This window comes from Balaenoptera musculus, chromosome 3, assembly GCF_009873245.2.
Source record: "Balaenoptera musculus isolate JJ_BM4_2016_0621 chromosome 3, mBalMus1.pri.v3, whole genome shotgun sequence".
Taxonomy (NCBI): domain Eukaryota; kingdom Metazoa; phylum Chordata; class Mammalia; order Artiodactyla; family Balaenopteridae; genus Balaenoptera; species Balaenoptera musculus.
Window position 1 is genome coordinate 25,211,671 of NC_045787.1, and position 24,195 is coordinate 25,235,865.

General features: G+C 44.2%; 1 protein-coding gene across 2 annotated transcripts in view; it reads left to right on the top strand.

The window, feature by feature from the left end:
* Nucleotides 1–24,195, top strand: part of PDZD2 (PDZ domain containing 2) — a 373,142-nt gene that overhangs the window by 180,111 nt on the left and 168,836 nt on the right. Inside the window, exon 1 of one of the 2 annotated variants that reach the window (XM_036846553.1) lies at nt 3,929–4,581. The exons of the other annotated variant lie outside the window; for it this stretch is intronic. The gene's annotated coding sequence lies outside the window, so the exon portion shown is untranslated. Of the gene's footprint in view, nt 1–3,928; nt 4,582–24,195 lie in introns of those variants that run through there. 2 annotated transcript variants of the gene reach the window in all.

Below are 24,195 nucleotides of genomic sequence, written 5' to 3' on the forward strand. Positions count from 1 at the left end.
AGGAACATCTGATAAGAGGGCCATAGAAATGACCCACCAGAGCCTTGACCACCAGCATGCTGGAAAAACTCAATTCAGCTCAGTTTGCCTTAAAGCATCAAAGTCATACTACATTTGTATTCATTCATTCAACAGTCATGGAACACTTACTATAAGCAAAATTAGAGTATAGATGAATAGCTAAGTGTTTCTAATTAATAAAATAGAGATGTACTTTGATTCGATTTTTAGCTTTGTGGGAGATAGCAAGGCATACTTCTGATCAAAAGGCAAAGTCAGTCCTTCCTTCCTCTGCTATGCTGGGAAAAATACAACTGTGCTTCCCAGGCGATGTAAACCTGTAGAAGACTTGGTTTTTAATCAGTTTGGGCCAGCAAGAATAAATACTTCTTTTTGCAATGTTTCCTCCCTCTCAAGAGCTAAAAATAATGAATGAGAGGCAGTGGTGTAACGGTTAAGCAGACCCTTTTGATTCAGACTAAATGGGTTTGAATTGGGACTCCAACATTTACTAGCTGTGTTACTTAACCTCATTGTGACTCAGTTTCCTTGTATTAGAATAAGGCTAATAATTATATCCACTTCACAGGGCTACTGCAAAAAATAAATGAGATAGACAATCTACATAAAGTAGCTAGCACAGTGCCCAACATAATTATAGGAAGAGTTTAATAATTCGTAGCTATTATTATCATTATCATCATCAACTAATATTTGTGTGCTCACTAAACAAAAAGTAATGCTGTCCTGGGACTTCCCTGGCAGTCCAGTGGTTAAGACTCTGTGTTTCCAATGCAGGGGCCATGGGTTCAATCCCTCGTCGGGGAACTAAGATCCCACATGTGGCACTGCAAAAAAAAAAAAGTAATGCTGCCTGTATATAGAAACAATATAGAGGGGTGAATCTATAAAATATGTTTGTCAATGTCTGAAGCTGGGCATATTTTTAGAGATACCCACCCAATAAACAAAGGTCCGATGAGATGTGGGCATATGTTTTAAGAGAGAATTATATTCTTTTGGCACCGTGTTTCTGAATTAGGGAACATGTATGCTTAGAATCATCGCCCCCCCCCCCCATTCAATGGAGTCATGAGGACTACTGCAGCCCTAGAAGGGAAGGAAAGGAGTTCTCCAGCCTGGCTTCTGCCTAAACACACAAGACTATCACTGGGATGGAGTCTGAGAGGTGAAGATTGCACAGTGATGTCAATGTCAAGTCAGAGACCATTAGCATCAAGCATGTCTTCTTTGTGTCTGACCCAAATTTTAGTGTTGCATTTTGAATCTCTTACCTCTTCTGTCTTCTGTAGAGATGAAGAACAGCTGGTCTGTGTCCTCTTTATAATAACCTTTCAAGTGGGAGGAGAAGACTGTTAAGTTTGCCTTTAGGCAGTTTTTCACTCTAGACTAAACAACTCCAAATCCTTTAACCTTCCCTCATAGGTTCTATTTTCTGTCTCTTTAATCATTTTGGTTTTCCTCTGGAACCTTTCCAGTGTCTCCACGTTGCCCTTAAAATAAGGGGCCTCGGACTGGACCTACCACCCTATTAAGAGTCTATCCGCTGCCAAATTCCTTATTATGGGGGAGAGAGAAATGGGGAGAGACACTTTTCCTTTCATGTCAGACTCCCACCAACTGAATTCACCCCACTGCTGTGTTGCCTATTTCTTATCAGTAAAACACACAGATTCCTATTAAATGCACAATCATCTGTGATCCTCACATCCTTGTCAGTTATTCTCCAATCTAGATATTAAGCCCCGTTTATGCCTGCCATTTTGATCATCACCCCTCAGGATACTACTTCTGTAATCAGCCGTCATGCTGAACTTGAAACTGTTTTTCATGAAACATTTCCTTCATGTGTTGAAGCCAATTTGGATTCTCTTAGCATATCGGCAATTCCCATTCAAATTAATATTACTTGTAGGCTCTGGGTGTGCATATAGCAATTTTAAGTATTATTTAAACCAGACCTAGGATAAAATTGGAGGCCACATTTTAAGCACCCTTATGTTTACTGAGCCAGTGATCTCTTTTCCAGTCTGCAGTGAAACCCAGTGAGGGAAAAGACAGACCAGATCATATCTTTCTGGCCTGCTGATGAGAATGTCATATGCATTCAAAAGCTTTCCTGAAATTAAGATATTATACAGATGTGGTCAGATTTTAATTCTCAGCACATACACACCCTAAACTGAGCTTAGGCACAGAGTGGTGGAGGAAGAGGGGAATATTTATTTGCGTTATGCTTAAAATCAGCATTGATTTGCACATCATAAATTACATACCAGATGGAAGGAGTAGAGAAAGTTAGAAGAAAACTGTCAGCGGAGGAAGCAATCAGAAGCAAGAAAGGGAGCCCTTCTGAAATTATTCGAAGATTATTCAATTTGAACCTAATTTCCGTAAAACTTATCAGATACCAAGATGCCACATAAAAGTATGCTAATGAATCCACCAGGACTACCACCTCCTGGCAGAAGAGAGGAAAAGGGGAAGTAGGGAGGAACTAACATTCACTTGGACCCTTATAATATTTGTAAGGCAGTCACTTTCTGTTAGAGAGTTCTGATACACTTGGCTCTTTCTAAAATCATCAGTCTAACTTGCTTTGACCCAGGAATTGCAGTATTTTGAGGACTGGCTTGCAGAGCTTGTTCTCACTGGGCATGTGTACTGTTCTCCTAAACTCCGTTGTCATTGTTGGTTGCAATGCCATACCACTTTGAGATATACTTTATCCTGGGGTTTTGTTCCCTACTAGTACTTCCAAAGGAGGAATGCCACCGCCTGGCATTCCTGCCTGTGTCTGGGTTTGCTGTTGTGCCAACCTGAATGAAGCAACTGGGGGTAATTTCAGGACTGGCGATTATGATAATTATTTACCATGTGCTCTGCGGGCTGCCTCCGAGAGTGGGTAGATGTCCAGGCCAGCCTGGACGTGGGTTGGCCCCTCCCAGACTCTAATTACCCTTTCCAGTGGCAATAATGGTCCCGAGAATGGAAGCCTTCTTTTGCCTCCTCCTTTTTAATTAATTGCTTTGAATTCTACCAGATCTGTCCATTGCAGACCTGTGGGATGCCCAGGAAGAGAACCATAGCTTAGAGACACAGGGGTGGAGAGTGGGACTGGGGCAAGAATCTGGCATGAACCCCAAGGCGTGGGGTGAGTGTGGGTGCCTGTGTGGTGCAGGGCTTCAGGCTGTGGGGAGATCTGTGCCCTTCAACCACAGGCGGTCCCCATACCTCTAGCTCCCCCTGCGAGCTCCAACCTGGATCCCTTTCCAAGCTAGGTGAAAATGTGTTTTGAGCAGAAGTTCCTTAATGGTTTGAGGTTTGGCACAGCGATGCTTTTCCTTTTCAACAAGTGTTCAAAGTGGGAAAAAGGAATGAAATACAATTGAAGTTTTGAAAAGCAACCTCTTCGCAGTGAGATGAGGGGCACCCTGCCCCCCGCCCCCCGCCAGCCCCCATCCCTGCTCTAAGAAAAGCAAGCACTCTTTTCCTGTCTTCTTTGTATTCCCATTAATTTAAGACAGGAAGCCCTCAGAGGGTGTGATGTAAACAATTCGGCCTCGTGGGTAGGGCTTCCTCATCAGTTTGCAGCTGGAGATATGGCTGCGCGGCCCTAGCCCATTCATGCCTCTCTGGGGGATGACTTGTTGACTGAACCACGCAGAAGACGGGAGGGGCGCGGGAGCGCGAGAAGGTATAAAGGAAATGCTTCAGTTGTGCGGTCACCGGCGATTGTAATTCAGCAGTGGTAAATTTGGTTTCTCCAGGAGAAAGAATCTGACTGCAGCCCTCTGGAAAGTTGTCTGATACCCTGCCCGGCGTGTGACGGTTGTGATTCTAGTTCGGGGCTCCCCCTGACCCCACCCCACCCCCAGTAAGAACCCGTGCTGCTGCTGATTATGAAACGGAGAGGTTATGAAATGAATTGATGTCGGGGAGGTGGAGCTTCTCGCGGCGGCTGGAGGGAGAACTTCTGACCGGGCGAGGGTAGCTGGGTAGGGCGTCTTCTCCTCAAACCTGCTCCCAGTTAAAGCTGGAAGCGCCGCAGCAGTTGATACAAGCAGAGGTGTCTGCGTCAGAAACCCCAAACTCCCTGAAACCTCTCCGGGGCGGTTTCCTTTTTCCCTGCGAGGGGAGTGACCGGGGAAGGGGTTCTGGAATGCCGTGAGTTTTGACAAGTGAGCAGGGAAGTGACGAGCCGAGCCGGGATTCCATCACAGTCTTTTCATAACCTCCCAACCGGGGCTGGAGGAGGGAGGCGGGGATCCTCCCACAGACCTGCAGCGCTCGCAGGCTAGCGGTAGGGACTCCTGCACCAGCCATGCTCCTGAAGGACCGTCGGGGGGCGCCCCGGGGAGCCGCGTCCCAGGCCGGGCGCCCGCGCTGAGCACCCCCGCCCGCGGCCAGCAGGTGATTAGGCTCAGGCTCGGCCCCGGGGCGTGTGAGCCCAGCCCGGGAGGATTACCCGGGGCCAGCTGCTCCTGACCGAGCCTCCACCGAAGGCGTCGAGAGGAGACCCCCCCCGCCGCCCCCCGGAAGGTGACTTCACAACTGGAGGTAGGAATCGGCTTAGCAAACAAAAAGCTCAGGCGTCCCCATCCGATCCGGGTTGGGGTGCGGATTGAGGCTGCATGCACAGATGTGGAAATTGAGCCACAGCCTCCGAGAAACGCGGCAGCCAACTAACGCCCGCGGTATTCATCTCGCAGATCACTTGGGTGTCTTGTTTTTGGCTTGGGGGATTTGCGTGTTTAGAGATGGTTTGTGCTCCTTGGGAGGAGTAACCGACATGGAACTGGTTTGTCGATTACTAGACGGAAGGAGGCGCCCGGAGTGTGTGTGAGCGGCGGGGCGGGGAGCGCTGGGGGGTTGGGGGAACCAGGCACAAGTCCGGAGGGGCTCCAGAGCCACGCTTCTTACAGTCACCTCGGAGAAGAGGTGCCGAAGCCCAAGAAGGGAGAGGCGGTGTCCAGCACCCCAGGCAGCTGTTACTCTGTCCTTATCCCCCCGCCCGCTTCTCTCTGTGACTAGCAGGGGATGAATCTGGGGTAGAGAAAAGCCGCGGCTTCTACCAGCAGGAACTGTTTATGATCCCTCCGTGATCATAATCTCCTCTGGGGACAGATCTTGGCCCTAAACTACTAAACAGCCTGCTTGGACAACTCCCCCACCCCTGATTCACACAATGTTTTGGTTGTAGGATCCACAAATCAAAGATTTTAAAGATGAAGGCTGTTTGCGGAAAGAATGACATTTTCCGTCATGCCGCAATTCTCTAGTAAGCAGTTTGTAAACACTAGGAGTGAAATTAAGTCAAAGTTTGTCTCATGAGATGGGGGGGTAAAGAGGAGGGAACTACAGCTGTCACCCTGGGAACCAATTCCTGGGGAATAGATTCCGTGAATGTAAATAGTAAACGCTTTTCATAAAAATAGGTCAGGCTGAGTTTCATATGGTAAGGGGAGTGGCATGAACTCTAAATAATGTAGAAGTATCTAGGCTGAGTTTCATATGGTAAGGGGGGTGGCATAAACTCTAAATAATGTAGAAGTATCTTTAAATACACATAAAATGTAGTACTTTCAGACTTCGCACTCCTATACCGTTTTGCAACTCTAAATTCACTTTGCAAATGAACTGAAAAGTAAGGTACAAGGGGATCTCCCTACCACCAAAAGTTCATCTGGCAGTCATATCCTCATTAACGTGTAGACGAACGTGGCACTCTTCTCTTACTGAGGTGTTAACAAAGTTAACAGGACCCACCCACAGTTAGTTGCCTTCAGGACTGCTAGCCAAACCCACTGTCCCTCAGGTGCTGCCCTGGGGACCCGTGAGTAGGGTGGGCTTTGGGAAACCAGTCCAGTGCCCGGTTCTAAAGGAAAGAAAAGAGTGCTCAGAGTGTGTCACACACAGAAGAAACAGAAATAGGATGTACCAGGGAAAGTGATAGGGAAACCTACGCGGACTCAGGGTTTCAGGCTTGCTGGTGCGCTTTCAGCCTTGATCTCTGTGAGCCAGCGCAGCTGGGCATAATTGTCTGAGGAGATAGAGTCAATCTCTTCCTAATCTAGGGGGAAAGGGAGACAGCCGGCCTAAAGAGCAGTAAGGTGTTCCAAAACTGCCTTTCTGTTTGCCTTCTCTCTTCCGTAAGTTGCCTGACACCACACTTGGCACGCACAACTCCCTTTAATCCTCTGTTCCTACTGATCTCCGTAACTCCAGGCAGGTCACACTTAAGAATTGTTTCCTTGAAAGGAAATAGTGACCCCATTCCTGCCTGTTTTCCCGGGCCATCGAGTTCTCGTCTCACCTGCTCTGCCAGGTGTTCAGCCTCTGCTGCCTTCAGCAACTCTTCTCTGTTTCCCAGAGAAACCGAGCACCTTGGCTGCCTCCTAGAAGCGGGTTCTCCTGATCTTTGCCTGGGTTTTCATTCTGGAATCTGATTCATTGCCTGAGCTTCCCTTCCTTCCTTATCAAAGCTGTACCTATACGTAATTTTAAAGCCAGATAGTTCTACAAGGCTTGTAACTAGAAACAGCATTCACTCGGCCCACCTCTCACCAACCTCAGCTCTGGTGCCCAGAGGCAACTGCTTCAACTCTGTCCGTGTTTCTAAATAGCAGGTGCGCCCTGCTCCTCCTGGTTCATCCCCCTCGAAGAGCCCTCTGGCCTCCTTCGCTCTGGATTTGCTGCTCTTGTGGCCCGAGGCACAGCATCATCCTGGAATCCCCTTTCATCGTCATACCAGTGATTCATTTTGCTCTTTCTCATGCGGCATCACCTGTTTTGTAGACCCTTATCTTCCTCTTTCTTTGTTTCTGATATCTTGCTGGTAAAACATCTTCTAGAAGTTCCTGAGAAAGAGTACACAGGAGATAAACTTTTTGAGATCTTCCAAGTTTGACTGATAATTTACTGGGGTATGAACTCTACATTGGAAATCCTTTTCTGAATTTTGAAAGCGGTGCTCTTCCAGGTTCAGTATTGCCGTTGAGATGCCTGTCATTCTAACTCCTGATGCTTTGAATATAATCATTTCCCCTTCTCTGAAAGTGTCTTGTCTTTGTAATGTCCTTTCTCTCTGTAATGAAATCTCATTATAATATACCTTGCCGTGAGTCTTTTTTTCATCCATTTATTGGCTTTCATTGGACCTTCTTAATCTGGAAACTCATGTCCTTCAGTTCTAAACCATTTTCTGGAATATTAAAAAAATGATTTCTCTCCTCTTCTGGAACACGTATTAAGTTGAAAGGGGGCCCTCATAGCTTGACTCTCTAATTTTCTTACTTTTTCTGTTATATTTTCTATCTCCTTTAAAAACAAATTCTACTTCCTGGGAAATTTCCTCATTTTCTCTTCCAACCCATATATTGAATGTCCATGTCTGCCATCAAATTTCTACTTTCCAAGAGCTCTTTAAAAATCTCCAAATTTTTCTTTTTATAACCTCCTGTTCTCATTTCACTGATGAAAAGCTTTTCAATTCTCTGAGGATCTCAGTGGCAGTTTCTTAGAAGCTTCCCTCTACTCCCTGTTCTGTTTCTTTTCCTCTGATTTTCCTCTTAGTTTTTGTTTTGTTTTGTTTTTGTTTTTAAGTCTCTTACATGTTAAAGGCTTTCCTCAAATGTCTGATAATCTGGAACTGACTACTGAAAAGTTACCGAAGGTCTGCATATCTGGATGGGGCTGATACCCAGGAATAGTTCCACCTTACCAAGAAGAACACCTAGAACAGTGTTTCAGAATTTGGAACAATTCCTGGCACACAGTAAACTTTCCATTTAGATTTGCCAAGTAACTGAATGATGTAGGATCTTGCTAGGGCCCAGGTAGCGGTGATTATCAAGAGCTCCCCAGGTGAGTCACATGTGTGGCCAGCCCTGAGCACTTCTGCTGTAGAATTGTCCTGTTGAATGGTTTCATTGGAGGATTTCCACCTGTTGGTGGAAGGTCCTTCCTCTCAAAGGAAACTGACCAGGGGAAGAGAAATCCCCATACCGAGGGGAATTGGTGACTGCCGCGTTCTGTGAGCCAGACTCGAACCGAGACCAGGAGTCTAGCATTTGGTATGGAGACCTTCTCTGATTTCCCTGTTTTTAAAGCACACCCCTTGTCTCAGCTACACTTAGTGTTTTGGATTCCACAGTTGTTCTGATTCAAAAGAGCAAACAGGTCTCAATATAGGCAGTCGCTTGGGAGCCAGGACTGAGAGGGGTGACCTGGGGTCTGACAGCTTCAGGCACAGTCTCGCAGCCAGCCCTACTGCTTTTGGGCCCCTGACCCCCTCAGTGCCTGGTGCCCCCAGTTCCAGAGACCCTGGAACTCTGTGGCATGAGTCCCTGCCTGCTTCCAGGCTTCCCATCCTGCTGTGCTAGGTTTCAGCTTTCTTTTGTCTGTTAAGTCAGTTACCACGGGTTAGACCACTTCCCAGCTTCCAAAAATTTTGTTGCAGTCATTGTTTCTTCTGTTCTCTTTGTCTCTGAGAGTTGAGTGAACCCGTCCCCCCATACTTTAAAAAATTCCTTTTCTCTCATTTCAGTCCATCACGTTTACTGGCGAGTGACCCTCCCTCCTCCTCTCAGTTCTTCCTTCTGTATTTATACCCCTCTGCCGCAGGTGCCCACTTGGGACAGAATGCTAACAGGCCACGATACACTGTCAGCTCAACAATAATCATTATAAATGTCCAGGCCCTGAATAGAGTGGTTCTTGGGCATTTATACCATGTATGTTAGCATCTTCTCTATCAGGTCAGTGATTCTTCTTCTTTGTAGGTGTGGAGTATCAGGCAGAGGCACTTCTGAATGTGTTTGATGCTGTGGCTTATCCGAATTCTGTCTGTGAGAATAACCGTACAGCACGCTGACCCCTCTGAATATATTCATGTTCGTTTCCTTCTTCTGTCCTCGCCAGAAGCCCATTGCAGGCTCAGTGGTCACATGGACCCAGCAGCATCCATTATCTGAGGCGATTAGTTCACTCCAATTGTGATACTTCCATTCCACACCCCAGAGACAAGTGTAGGAAAGAGTATGTGATCCAAGTCTGCGCAATGAGGTGTGAAGGAATGTCTCTTATAGAGCTTCTGGGGAAGGTTTGCTCATTACTAAGAAAAAAACACAAAAAACCAAATGAACCCTTTGCTTCCTTGGTACACTGCTGTCTAGAACGGCTGTAGGCATCTTGCCACCAGCCTTAGGATGAGACCAACATGCATGAGAGGGTAGATCCCAGAGAGTCGTCCAGAAGCACCATCTTTCTCTGCACTTCCCATCATGTGAGATGATTATTTCCTCCTTGTTCAAGCTATTTTGAATCGGGGTTTGGTATCATTTGCTGCCAAACTGATACAGGTGGATGTTGATTTACACAGCGTCTCTCTTCCAAAAGGAGTGAAGGCAGACCATGGGCTCACCTTAAGGAAGAGCTGAGCTACCCGATCCCTCATTCCGATTCCAAGCAGGATTCCTCTCTACTCTGCTGATTTTCCAGGCAGATGAAAGTAATTCTGTCTTCCAACTTCAAAGGAAGGAATAACCAATGAGACATTTTGAGGGGAAAAGAGGATTCCTTTGCTTTGGAGATTGCTAGCCGATCCCAGCGAGAGAACATCTTGGGGCTGTCCCAGAAATGAACACCGTTCTTAAAATGAGGAGGCCACGAAGAAACCCCATGCACTCCAGCCTGTGAAAAAGCGAAGCGCGTACCACTCACTCCCTCGGTGGTGGAGGCTGGCAGGTCTGTCTGGACACTTGGTATCATTTCCTCTGTCTTCCACCCTTTGTCTTTCGTGCACCCCAGACTTGGGGAAGCTTGGACGATGAAATAAACTCCGGAAGTGCTCAGTGGAATGCGGGAGAAAGTAGACTGACCGTTCCTGTTTTCTCCTGTCTGACTCAAGTGGCAAAGACGCACTGTCTTTATTTTTATGAACAGGAGGCCCTCCTGATCTCTTCCATTCCCAGCATAATGTTAGCCTGAGGGGAAGCCTTTGATTGCGCTTACCATTATACCATCATTTTCCTGTTTGTATCTGCATCTCTTACTAAACCAAGACTGTAAGGACAGGCACTTCATATTGTAATATAGCTAAGATTTATTGATTACCTACTACTTGCACTGTTACAAGCTTTACACATGTGAACTTATCCTCACTACAATCCTATGTAGAAGGTACCACTATTATCCCTGTCTTACAATGGAGATCACTTGAGGCACACGGTATTCAGGGAAATTGCTCAAGGTCGTCCAGCTTTTCAGTGGTGGAGCAGAGATTCAGATGTCGGCAGTCTGATCCTGGAGGTCATTCTGTGTTATATAACATGTGTGTTTCATGCTATATAGTTCATCATTACAGCCTGAACACCCTTACACCATCTGTAGTGTGCAGTAGGGATTCAAACGTCACTGTGAGTGAATAAACTCAAGGATTTTTCAGTCATTACTGACTCATTAATTTTAATGGCAACATATTTCCCCATCAAGTTAAAGGACCATAATTTGTTTAACTATTTCCCCAGGATTGGACATGTAAGCAGTATGGCCTAGGGTATCTGAGACGGGGACCATCCTGAGAAATCTCAGACATGTGGTCCCTAATTGGGAGGTGACCAGGAGACATCTTTTAACTCTCCTCTTCCTCCGCCCTCCCTCACACATTACTCTCCCCACCCTCTGCCACCCCGAGGAGCAATCCTAATCCTCGTCCCAGCTCCAGATTCCCGTTACCATCATTGGTACTCTGCGTAAAAGCAGATGGCGTTACAAAGGCTTCAATATTCCATACTGCTAGAACTTTCTCCGAGGGTCTCTGTTAAAGGTTAAGCGTTAGTTGGCAGGGAATTACCGTTTGAACTGTGGATCTCTGAAACGCCGCCTGCCAAGTGCCGTTTTCCAGGTGGTTTCTCATAACAGGTCGTTTTGCACTTTTGAATCCAGAGATAATATATCTGACTCTTTCATTTGTTTTTTAAGACTTTTGGCTGACCTCTGGGATTCTTGTTTTAATTGCCAACTGATAGAAAATATAAACGGAAAAATGTGTTGGCGTGCAAACTTTGGAGTTTGTTTTATCTTTGGAAATTGGGGGTGGGGTGAGGGAAGAGGATTAAGGAAAATTTAGACAATTTTGTCTGGTGGGTTGTCTTCTTAACAGTTTCCCTTGTTAGGCCCTAAGTAAACAAACACACCGCGCATCAATATGAGCATCTTGTAGATGTTACTTGCAGTTTAAAACGTTTCTGTTTGTATAAATTATACCTGAGATATGTTAGAAGACCTTGATGTTTAAATTTAGATTAGTCCTATGGTGAGATCCTTTGGTAAGATAAATAATCTTGTTTCCTAGATTTTTTCTAGATTTTTTTCTTTACATTTTTTCTTTTTTTTTCTTTTTTTCTACAGTTTGGGACAAGTCAAAGACATACTTGTCCCGAATACATCTCCAGTGTCTATGCATGCATGCATACGTGTGTGTATGTGTGTTCTCCTTCCTCCCCTCACCCCTCCATTCATTCTCTGCCTGCCTCTGTACCAAGAGGCTTACATCTATGAACTACCACACCTGGACTCCATTGTCCTGCTTCTGGTTGGGTTCAGCAATGGGAGACACAGGCAGGGGATCGGAAGGCAGGAGGAGAGAGTGTCGGGGTATTTACCCTCCTCACTGCTGTCCCCTCAACCTTGCTGAGGTCCTGACAATGACTGATTTCTTCTAAGCACTTATGGACAGCTCACTTTCATGGCTCCAGCTCACACTGTTTCTCCCCTTGCCCTTCAGACCTGCAGGTAGTAGTGATAGTTTCCCAGCTGTTGCTAGTTTCTAGGTGCTTCACCCTGTAAATAGTCCCTGTATAAAACTCTCTCTAGTTCAGCCCTTTTGAGTGTGCCTTCTGTTTCCTGCTGGGAACCCTGGCTGATATAGTGTGTGTCCATCTCTTTCTCATACAACATCTTGATTGTCATGACTGGCTCTAAAGTGCCGGTTGCATTTACTATAGCACATCTGAATTTGAATCGTATCTTGTCCTGTCCGTGAGTTGTCATCTTTTTCTTGTGTCTCTTCTGTCTTTTCTATTTGATGGTGAGGGACAGGGGTGTGGATTATTCTACCCTCTCCCTATAATGTCGAATACACTGTTCTACATACAGAGGTCACAACAATTGGCAATTCTTGAAGTAAGATAATAACATACACATAGGAGGGCATGTGTATATGTGAGTATAATATATCTGTGATTGTTGATTTTTTAAAATACCCTTTATTTGTATCTTTATCAGCATCAGTTCATTTTTTTTTTAAGTATTTATTTATTTATTTATGGCTGTGTTGGGTCTTCGTTTCTGTGCGAGGGCTTTCTCTAGTTGTGCCAAGTGGGGGCCACTCTTCATCGCGGTGCGCGGGCCTCTCACTATCGCGGCCTCTCTTGTTGCGGAGCACAGGCTCCAGACGCACAGACTCAGTAATTGTGGCTCACGGGCCTAGTTGCTCCGCGGCATGTGGGATCTTCCCAGACCAGGGCTCGAACCCGTGTCCCCTGCATTGGCAGGCAGACTCTCAACCACTGCGCCACCAGGGAAGCCCAGTTCATTTTTTTACGAAGTAAACAATGACCAGGTATCAATTATAGGCAACTTATTATGCTAGGTATTTACATTAATTTTTTTCAGAGTTCTTAAAGATTCATAAAGGGGGGTTTCAGAAAGAGCTGAAATAACAGAATTTTCAAGCTAGAAGGAATCTCAGAACGTATGTAATTTAGTTTCATCATTTTCAGGCAAAGCTTGGGCTGAGTGGTTCAGTGCTTTTTTCTGGGGCACAGGTAGTAGGTGGTATGGATGATGCCAGAACTTGGTACCCTGAGTCTGCCCAGGGCTTCTTTCCCCATCTTCCTCCAGTCAGTCAGCCTGCTCACTCATAGGTGCTCTCTGGTGAAACCAACCTCCATAAGGTACTCCTTAGAAAGCCTCTCTGCTGCCCCTTATTGCTTCCCTCTGTGTTGCAAATGCAAACCAGATCGTCATGCTCTGAGCTCATAAAAGGGCCTAATAGGATGCAGACGGTGGATTCTAACCCAGGCTCCAACCTTAGCCCCACGTGTAGACAGCTGGGGGAACACTTGGGCCAACCCGCAGCTACTCTTGGCCATCTCCCTACACCAACTTTAAGCTTTGGAGCAGCATTTTACGAGGGGGTATGAGGGGCTGGGGCTGGGGTGGGTGAGTGAGTTGCCAGTCCTGCGGTTATTGCAGCCAGAGTCTCAGGCCTCATCTGTGGGGATGCGATCCCCAAGTCAGGCCCAGCTGCTTGCAGGGCCTTTCCTGTGGGGCGTTTGCCGATGGGCACGGCTCCTGCCATGACGGCCCTTCCTGCATCCATTTAGCACAAGGACCAGAGTATAAGGTGTTCCCTATGAAATCAAAAACCTCTGACTCCACTAAATCACAGCTTAAAGTTGGTTTAAAATGGATACAAAAAAGCCTTTCCTTAATGCACAGAGAGAAAGCAGATTGGCCTAGGTCTGCGAGTGATAATACAAATGTCGGTAATTAGTGTTTCTTTCTCCATATGTTACAGTTTTTCACATACCCAAGTCAGCTGGAGGCTGATAAATTGCTACCCCTCACCTGTAAGTCTTAGGTTTGGGAAGATTAGGGAAAGAGAAGCAAGGGATAGTGTCTTTACTGAGTGCCTGCTATTTGTCAGGCTTTGTCCTGGCAGCTTTAACTAAAAGATCTCACACCCAGATAGCTAAGTGCTATGCCCATTTTGTAGATTTGGAAACTGAGGCTCACAAGGGCTGTGACATACCCAGAAGTACAGAGGTAGGGTGAGGTGATATATCATCTCCTCAGTTCTGACTGTACAAATAAACCTTGTCAGTGAAGTAGTGACTTTCCAAACCCAGCTGGCCCACATCCTTGCTAAATGACTCTGGGGAAGGTTAGTTTCTCTGCCTTGGTTTCCTCAGCTGTAAACTGGGGATAATGTGCGTTGCTCCCTCATAGGTTGGTGGTAAGGATCGAAGCACTGCGTACAAAGTGTTCATCTCTGTGCCAGGCACATAAGCCCTTAATGAAATTTAGCTCCTGGGCCCCTAGAGCTGGGTTTGCTGCTTCTCCTTTCTGGATGTGCTTTGTCAGCTATCATCTCTTAACTTCCCTGAGTCGTTTCCTCAGTCATAAAACGAGGCTTGGGTTAAAGGTCAGTTTTCGGAATGGAGAAAAACCCAAGGAGAATGAGGCAAATCCCCATCTTTTTTTTTTTTTTTTAGTATAGTTTTTAGCGCTTGTTACCATTGGTGGATTTGTTTTTTGGTTTGGTTGCTCTCTTCTTTCTTTCTTTTTTTTAATTACTTAAAAAAAATTTTTTTTAATAATTATTTTTTATTTTTAATTCACATCCCCATCTTTCTTGTTGTAACTATGAAACTTCTGAAAGTGCTGGGTCTATGTATTACTTTAGGACAAAACCCACCCAAGTCTACTGGAGAGAATCTAGACTTGGTCAGCTGCCCTGGAGGTAGCTTTGCTGAAGCAGCCTAATTCCAGTAACACTCTCTCAGTTCCTACCACTTGGGGTTTCCTCTCTTTCATGACTCTCCCCGTTGTAAAGAAAAACTCTATTTATTGTTTTCAATTACATTATACACAATACTCTCTGAATACTCCTTCACTGCTGACACTTCTGGTCACCAAATATGTAGGCGAGGGGACACACCAGCTCCCTGGAGGTGGCGTCAGATCCCATGGGTTAAGGGCTCAGTCCCCCAAGACTGCCCCCCTTCCCTACCATATACTCTTCAGGCGCCAGTCAAAAGTCCAAGTTGTCACCTGTGCTTCTGACCGACTGGCTGTAAATAGGTTCCCACGGCCTCTCCTATTAATTAATGGGGTTAATTAATTAATCAGTTTGATTAATTTGCTAGAGCATCTCATGGAACTCAGGAAACAGTTTACTTGCTAGATTACTGGTTTGTTATAAAAGGATACAACTCCGGAACAGCCAGGTGGAAGATGCATAGGGCAAGGTCTGGGGAAAGGGCGTGGCATCTCCAGGTGTTCACCAAGCCGGAAGCTCTGCCCACCCATCCTTTTGGGTGTTTACGGAGCCCTCGTTACGTAGGCACAATTGATTAAATCATTGGCCATTGATGATTGAACTCAGTCTCCAGCGCCTCTCCCTTCCCCAGAGGTCAAGGGGGTGGGATTGAAAGTTCCACCCTTCTAATCATGCCTGCAGCACCCTCCCACCACCCCCCGCACCCCTGCAGCCAGCCTCCATCCTTAAGGACTTTCAAGAAGTCACCACATTATCATCGACTCAGATGTGATTGAAAGGGACTTGTTAAAAAGATACCTATTTCACCTTTATTGCTCTGGAGCCATTTCAGGAACGAAATATTATAAGGAAAGATGCCCCTATGACTCTTACGTAGGGAATTCCAAGAGTTTTAGGAGTGCTATGCCAGGAACAGTGGGCAAAGACCAAATATTTATTTCTTACTGTCAATCACAATATCACAGTGTTGATATATAGTTGTCATCATCATCATCCTCGTGTTTTCCTCCTCCTTCCGCACCCTTCTCCTCTGAACTAAAACGTAATGGCCACAGCGAGCACCTTGCACGGCTTGGAGCATTGCGCATCGTTCCTTTCCACTTCAGTCACTGAAATAGGTAATGGGTGGGAGCTCAGTTATGCTCCCAGGGTATTTAGGCCCTTCTTCGGAATGTTCCGGAAAATTTTCCCTCTCCTACATACAGACTTCTCTGGCTCCCTTTGCTGTTGGGAATGCCTTTAGCAGTGCTAGAGCTTAGAGGGCGGCTCTCACCCCTTCAGAAGGTGGTGGTGGCACCTGGGAGGATCCATGACCACACAGCTGCCCGGGAGTCTCCCCATTGCAGCTACTCTCCTGCCACTCTTAAAGGCACCACACTGCAGCTGCATCAATTATTTTTCAAAGAAGAAGAAAGACAGATAAGACAGAAAGTCAGTGTCCTCCCATCCTGGCTGGTGTGGCATCTGTCCTGTGGGAGAAGCACCTGTTTCTGGGTCCTCTAGACCCAACCTTTTGGATTCCCCTGGAGTCCCCCACCTCTACCCTGAGAAAGCCCACGTGTGATTCTGTACCACGTTTCCATGGCTGCCCTGCTGAGGAAGAAAGGCAGATGGGGGCAGTGTGGGAAGTGAAGCTACAGGATTTAATTAAGCCCAAATCAAATATAAGGCACGGTCCTGCCCCCCCAATAAAAAAAGATTATCATCAGAAATGAGGGAATTGCCTTATATTTAAGTCTTTACAAATTCTCTCATGCTGTGGAAGGATCTCACAATTATTTTGAACATCAAAGTGTTATTTAGGGAACACACATTAGCCTGAAATGACCTTCGTCAGTGCTGGTTTTGGATGCTTTAATAGAGGTCAACTGAGGAAATCATATTTTAAAAAAAGGTTTAAAAAATCTAGTAATATTCCTGGGCATCTGACCTCACAGTAACAAGTGTTGGATTTCTTTGTAAACAAGACTTTTAAAGATCATTTAAAAATGGAACAAGTCAAGAACCTTATGCAAATAACTGACATGGAAGTAAAGGCGATACGTTTTGGAAAACTCAAAATGTAGCCATAATCACAGGCAGGGTGTAAAAAGGCCACTGAAGACTTTGAATAAATGTTTTCCTAATGTGTGAGAGTCAAGGGTGGGAGGAAACCAGAAACATTTCTAAATTAGCATTAACTTATGCTGTTTACATCGTATTTGTGTATATGATATTCTTGCACATACATGTGTATTGCTACATTAATCACTTAAATAGCATATAGTAAATATTTTAAATGTTACGTTTTTAATATCTTAGATGGAATGTTTACATCTAATGATATAGTCTTTCACTTACATCATTTATATTTATCTAACCCCCCTGCCCAGTTTTTTCAGCTATGTTCTGATTGGGACAGTAGAGGATTGCTTATATTTGGACTCACTTCACGATCCCGCTGAGATGGCCTTTGTTGCCTCTATAGGAAATGCAAATTAATGTCAAGAAGTATTTTTATAACACATGTTGTTGTCACCTTGAATTGTTGCTTCAGTAACTCCATTCTTGTTTCTTACTTGAACTTTCTTGGTTTGCAAGTGCCAAACCAAAATAAAATAAAATGCACAGGAACGCAGACCATTAAATGGCTCAAATATACTTTCTCTAAAATCAGTAAGCGATCTAACCTGAGCAAAGGGGTACCAACTTATATTTAGGGGTCCTTATAGCCTTATATCCACACATGCGTGGTGTCTGGAATTGTACTGAGCAGATTATGAGGAGTGTGGGCTGTGTATGAAGCTAGAGCCCTTGACACGGTTGATAATGGTGTGAGCAGAGTCCCGTTCATGGAGTAGTAGTCTACAGAGAGCAGTCAATCTTGGGCAGCCTGTCAACTTGTGGTTTTGGTGAAACAAACAAGGAGAATTCTCCTCAAGAAATATCACGGGCACAGGAAGGCCGGACCTCACTCCTCCGGCCCCTCTTCGTCCTCCACGTAGGAGTGTGGACATGTGTCCTCCCCAAGAGCACCTGGCCAACAAGTGTAATCACAGCCCAATGGGGACATTTCCACCTGGAAAAACCACATCTCCAACAAGAAGCCACCTTACCGAAGAACTTTATCTTCTCGTGAGATATATGTTCCTAGAAAATAAACACAAGATGTGTTTAATCCCAACGTGTCAATGTGAACTGGCCTGTCATTGTCCCCTCACTTCCCCAGAGCATGGCTTTCTACCCTTTTGAATGTTACAGAAATCGTGGACCATTTTAGTTGTTGAGAAACCATGCCTGCCCCCCAAACTTGCAATGATGGTAGTAGTCAGGATTCTCCAGAGAAAAAGAATGGAGAGGAGATATATGTGTATAGAGAGGGGGGGAAAGGGATTTGTTTTAAGAAATTGGTTCATGCAACTGTAGGGGTTGGCAAATCTGAACTCTGTGGGGCAAGCCAGCAGGTTGGAAGTTCAGGCAGAGTTTCTGTGTTGCAGTCTTGAGGACAATTCCTTCTCCTTTGGGAAACCTCAGTCTCTTTTCTCTTACTGCCTTCAACTGATTGGATGAGGCCCACCACATTATGGAGCATAATCTTCGCAAAACGTCCACTGATTTAAATATTAATCACATCGAAAAAAATGCCCTCACAGCAACATCTAGACTAGTGTTTGACTAAACATCCAGGCACCATAGCCCAGCTAAGTTGACACATAAAATTAAGCATCACAGTTAGGATTGATAACTGCATTTATTTATCTGCCCTATTTATATTCTATATTTTGAAGTAAGAATAAGATTATATAGAAAAATCAAGAAAATACTCTGTGTTGATAGGTTAATGAAGAACCTCTAGATTTAACATTTGAGTTTTGATAATTTTTTCTTTAAAAAGTTTAAAGATGTAGAAAATGCAAAAATAATCTAGCAAGCATCCATATTCCTGCCACTCAGATTTAATAGCCATTAGTGTTTTGCCGTATTTTCTTTTAAGGTTTTTTCTTAAACGAAAAATTAGTCATAACTTAACTTCCCCCATCTTGTTACAGTGCATCTCCTTCCAGGCTAACTTTTAGATGGTTGAGTACTATATTTATAGATAAACACATGCATCTTTATGTGTGTTTTAATTGACATAAATGGTATCATATTGCATCTTGCTTTTTATACTCTTTCTTTTCTTTTTTGAGATCTGGCCATGTTAATGGAATCATACCTTTCAACTGACTTTTCTGTTTTAAGAAGATTCTCTACCTCTCCTATATTTTTTTTCCAGTAATTTTTTTTTTTTAACTTTTTTGGGTTTATTTATTTATTTCTTTATGGCTGTGTTGGGTCTTCGTTTCTGTGCGAGGGCTTTCTCTAGTTGTGGCAAGCGGGAGCCACTCTTCATCGCGGTGCGCGGGCCTCTCACTATCGCGGCCTCTCTTGTTGCGGAGCACAGGCTCCAGACGCACAGGCTCAGTAATGGTGGCTCACGGGCCCAGTTGCTCCGCGGCTTGTGGGATCTTCCCAGACCAGGGCTCGGACCCGTGTCTCCTGCATTGGCAGACAGATTCTCAACCACTGCGCCACCAGGGAAGTCCCTCCAGTAATTTTTTATATCTAGGTTTATTTTCTTTTGGCTTTCATGTGGAAAATATATAATTTGATCTTTACCTCATTCTACACAGAAAAACAAATTGAAGATGGATTAAAAATAAATTTCAAATGGAGCACAGTGATTAGCACGCCCTTGCACCACGTCTGTCGTTTAGTCCTTAAAAATATGTACGTTGGTTTCAGGACTCTTTATCCCATTCTGATAATTTGTCTATTCCTGCATCAATATCACACTGTCTTAATTACTATAGTTTTCTAATGCGTTTTAATATCTGATAATGTAGTCCATCCTCTTTGTATTTCTTTTTCAAAATTTTTATTCTCAGACCTATGCTCTCCCATATAAATGTTAAACTATTTTTCAAGTTTCCTAAAACGTCTTGTTGAGATCATTTTGGAATTTCACTGAAATTATTGATTGATTGGGCAATATTAACATCTTTAAAATGTTGTCTTTCCCTCTCTGTAAACAAGGTTTATTGCCCCATTAATCCAAATCTTCCTTTTTATCCTTCAATGAAGCTTTATAATTTCTTACTAAAGTTGCTTTTTAGATTTATGCCTATCTACTTTATAGTTTGGCTTACTATGGAAGCCAATTTTTTCTTCTTATAGTCTCCATTTGGTCACTGCTGGTATAAAGGAATGCTACTGATTTTGAATTTGGATTTTTGTTTCCAGCAATCTTGCAGTAACCTCCTATCCATTCTGATTGTTCAAAGGTTGGTCTTGATAATTAACTATTAAAAAAACTGACTGCAAGTCCTCACTACCATTTTGAATTATATACTTTATAATTACATTGTCGTCCACAATGTTACAAAGTTCCCTGAGCGTAATGTAGTCAAATAGCCTTGGCTCTGGATTTGGGCTGTGTGCCAGGGGACATAAAGATGAAAACAGACAGTGGGGCACCAGTTCTGGGTGGTGAACAGGTATGGCCTCAAATTCAGTTCTTATGAAATTTCAATGTACAGTATATGCAGCTTTTGAGACTATTGAATTCTTATGCCAGACTTCCCAGGTTCCTATATTGTCACATCTGAATGTCCTTGGAAGCTGTCTGTGCCTCAGATTGCTTTAAAATGGAGGTATTAGAAATAAATAAACAAACAAATAAATAAATAAAATGAAGGTAATAGTAATATCTAATCATGGGGGTTGTGAGGTTTCAATGAGTAATTGCATGTCCCTGGCCCAGTTTAAGCTTTCAATAACTGTTAACTATTACTATGAGACATCCTTACTGCATTTTCTAACTTTAGGTATTTTGGAACCTTTATGCTATGTAGCATAAGATTGTTATTAGTTCAGACTTACTAGTGCTTTATCAGAAAGTAGACCTTTTCTCTTTCATCCTTTGTTTTGAAGTGCTGTGCTCTTTGTAATTATATCACTTCCGGTAAGATCATGCCTAGTACAATGCAGATCAAAAGGCAAGTTGTTTCACAGAAAGTTGCTTTACAAACTTTGCGAAAGGGCCTATTTTTGTCAATGAGGATGTTATCTAGGGCTCTAGCCCTAGTGTCCTGAGAGAGGGATAAACTAGAATCTAGAGCTTTGAAGTGGTTTGCACTTTAATTTTTGAGATAGGGGAGAAAATACTATGACTGGTTCATAAGCTCAACAAGCACCCCAGAACCTCACTTGTTCAGATTACTTAGGTGGTAATGAGTCCAGGTGCCTGGGAGAGCATCTCTGGGCCCCTTCTCCATTCGCTGGAAGTGCTCTCTGGCCCATCTCTCCCACAGTGGCCTTTGTTCCTGGTCCTGAACAAAGAGCTCCGTCCCTTCTCAGTGTCCCTTCTCAACCGTCCTGGCTTCCTAGAATTTTGCTTTAAAGCCCTGTTCTTTTTCTGACTCTCAGAAGAACACAGACAATCTCGAGACCCTGAATGGCAGAGCTTGCTGTAAGGTTTCTAGTGGTGGAGTGGCCTTGGCTTATTTTGGAATTTGGTAGAAAATGACTAATCCTGTGTTTAAATATCTACTGTGGTACACCCCGCTGTTGGCCGCCTGTGACTGCATAGACGGGGCACTGTGGAGTGAGGAAGGCAGGTGGTAGTAGACCATGAGGTCCACGTGGTAAGGCGCTGGGCGGGGGGCATTGTACTTTAAGCCCTGTCGCTAAGTGCCCAGGTCAGTGTTAAGAATTGAAATTTCTCCTCATGTATGACCCAGCAAGTTGTCTCCCACTCTGTTTTTCTAGAGAACAAAGGCTGGGATTGAGAGCAACTCTAGTTATTCTGAAAGCTTTCTTCTGGGTCTCTTCTTAGCAGGAGAGGAAGATCTTCCAGTGTTCTTAAGAACAGTCAAATCAGTTTCAACAAGAGGCAGGCTTGTTTTGTCGACTTGTGGGTGTTTCATGCCCCATTTCAATTGTCATCTCTTCCCCTTTTCTTCTAGCCTAGGCAATACTCAGGGAGCTGTAAGAATTGGGGATTTTTTTCTTTTCAAAGCAGATTTTTAAATGCTTTTCTGCTTAACATTTCTCTTTATCTTCAGTATCTTTGTTAAATAAAGGGAAAAAAATTTTTTTTCTGAGATGAAGAGAAAGGTGCCTTCAGTGACCAAACTGCTCTGTGTGTGATTCAATCCCTAGATCTGATTTCAGTTCTGCTAAAGATGGGCTTCTGAGACTACTCACACTTGCTCCAGCAATACCTGATTTTAAAAGACCAGTGTTATAATGAGCATTTTGTTTATGCTTTATAGTAAAATCCATGAGGGTTTGTCCTGCTTTGGCCAATTTGAAGATGCAGATTTTTCTTTTCTTCTTTTTTTTCTTTTTTTAATATTTTTTATTTATTTATTTGGCTGCGCTGGGTCTTAGTTGCGGATCTTCACTGCCACGTGTGGGATCTTCAGTTGCGGCATGCAGGATCCTTAGTTGTGGCACACGGGAATCTTTTATTTGTGGCATGTGGGATCTTTTAGTTGCTGCATGCATGCGGGATCTAGTTCCCCGACCAGGGATTGAACCCAGACCCCCCAGATTGGGACACAGAGTCCCAACCACTGGACCACCAGAGAAGTCCTGAAGATGCAGATTTTTCTGTTATTATTTACATCTTTTCAGATGTATCAGAATTCTATGACACGTGAATTGCCTGTGTTTCAACATTCTGCTCTACAATGCCCGTCACCACTGCTTCAAGAACTGTCTCTATCAATGGATAGGAAGCAAGCATTTTCAAAATTCTGTGAACAGAACATTTGCTCTTTTTGCTTTTCCAGAGTGGCTTTAGCCAGTATCCTCATTTGCAGAGATCAAAATCTGATCCGTAAGAACCCTATTTTGATTGGCTGTAGGGCATTCATAGCCCTGTAACTAAATACCAATGTATGAAATGGTTATTGTTCCCTGGGGGGGGGGGGGGGTCTGGGCCAGAACACATTCTTTGTGATTCCCAGGGAGCAAATGGAAGCTGTGAATGTCCCTGCAGCCAAGCCAAGTAAACATGAGCTCCTATAACCTCAGACACAGAGGTACAAATTGGCCTTCTGGCTGTGGTTTAGGACTGGGATCTCTAACCAGCAGGCTGGCATTTAACTGAAGCCTCTCCAATCAACCTTTCCCTCTGCGGTTGGTCTAGTTCTGAGACCTCCGCCTAATATTCATCATGATGATTGGATTTGACTTGCTCTGAAAATGAGTGTTGTTCCCTCACTCATTACAGTGAGTGTTGTAATGAATTTTTAATAACACTGGCCTGTCTTGAGTCATGTCCTCGTATTTGACAGTGTTTAGTCCGACTCTGTCCCCTCATCTGGGCATAAAAATCCCATCCTAAAAGTTGACAGCTCCGCAGACCATCTTAACTGATCAACTCCAGGGACTGCATGTGTGTGGTGTTACACTAAGCAGCAGACAATACATCGACACCAAGCCTCTGAAAACCTATGAGGTGCAGGGCCTGTAGTTGTGTCCACTTTACAGAGTGGGGACCTGACTTGGGTCCCACAATTGCTCAACCTCCTCGAGTTCCCATGGTTGGTAGTTAGTACTTAGCAGGTGAGAAAAAAAACCTCAGACTGGAACTCAGCTGATTCAAAATGCCTCCGTTTCTGGGGAGGTTTTTACAAAGGGGCCTTCAAGGGCCCGACGCCCTAGAAAACACAAACATAACAATCAGAAGCCCAGAGAACTAAGGGGAAGGAGGAAGAGGGTGATCATATGTTTCCAACGGTACTGCTCTCAATTATTCCATTTGGATTATGGAGACCTTGATGTTCCTTCCTGCATCGCACGCTGTAGGCCACCTAATGAATAGCTATTCTAGTAGAGGTTACATTGATACATGAAGTTGAAAATTTTTTTAAAGCAAATTGGATCATTTTCTGCTTGTTTTTAGCTGTAGAGAACAGTTTGGGTGGTAAATGTTTATTGAGACTTATAATTTGACAGGCCCAGTCTTGGATCTTTGAGACATGAGAGACAGACAAGGATTCCCTGTTTTCGTTTAGCTTCTATTCTTGTGGGGAGAGACAGGAAGTTAACGCAGAAATAAATAACTAGAAAGCAGTGATAAATGTTTGTTTTTAATTGAGTTTTTGGGTGAAATTATCTTTCAGTTTATTTTATTAGCATTGTGACTTTCTTTTTCTTGGACGGGAGAAAAGTACATGAGTCAGATGCCAAATAGCTGGGTTTTGTTGTCAGATCAAATTGGAATTAATTTACCTTCTATAATTTAAAGACTGTGCTGGGTTCATAGAAACAGAATGAAGAACTCACTTCTGGTCTTATTTCTGTTAGGAGGCCTTGAGCTTGTCCTTCTAATGCCTCTTCTCCTGGATTTCTTCATCTGTTCCACGAGGGGGTTGGACTGAACCTGTGGTTTCAAACTCTGCTCTTGGAAGCATCCCTCAGAATCAGGATGGGGGAGCTGGCGGGACCTTAGGAGGCTGGTTCGGCCGCAGCCAGAGCAGCTCTGCTGTTGTCTGTCTGTTATCGGGGTTCCCCTAGATTGCAGAAAGGATTCTATGGCTGAAAAGGACAGTTTGGAAGCCACTGTATTGTTC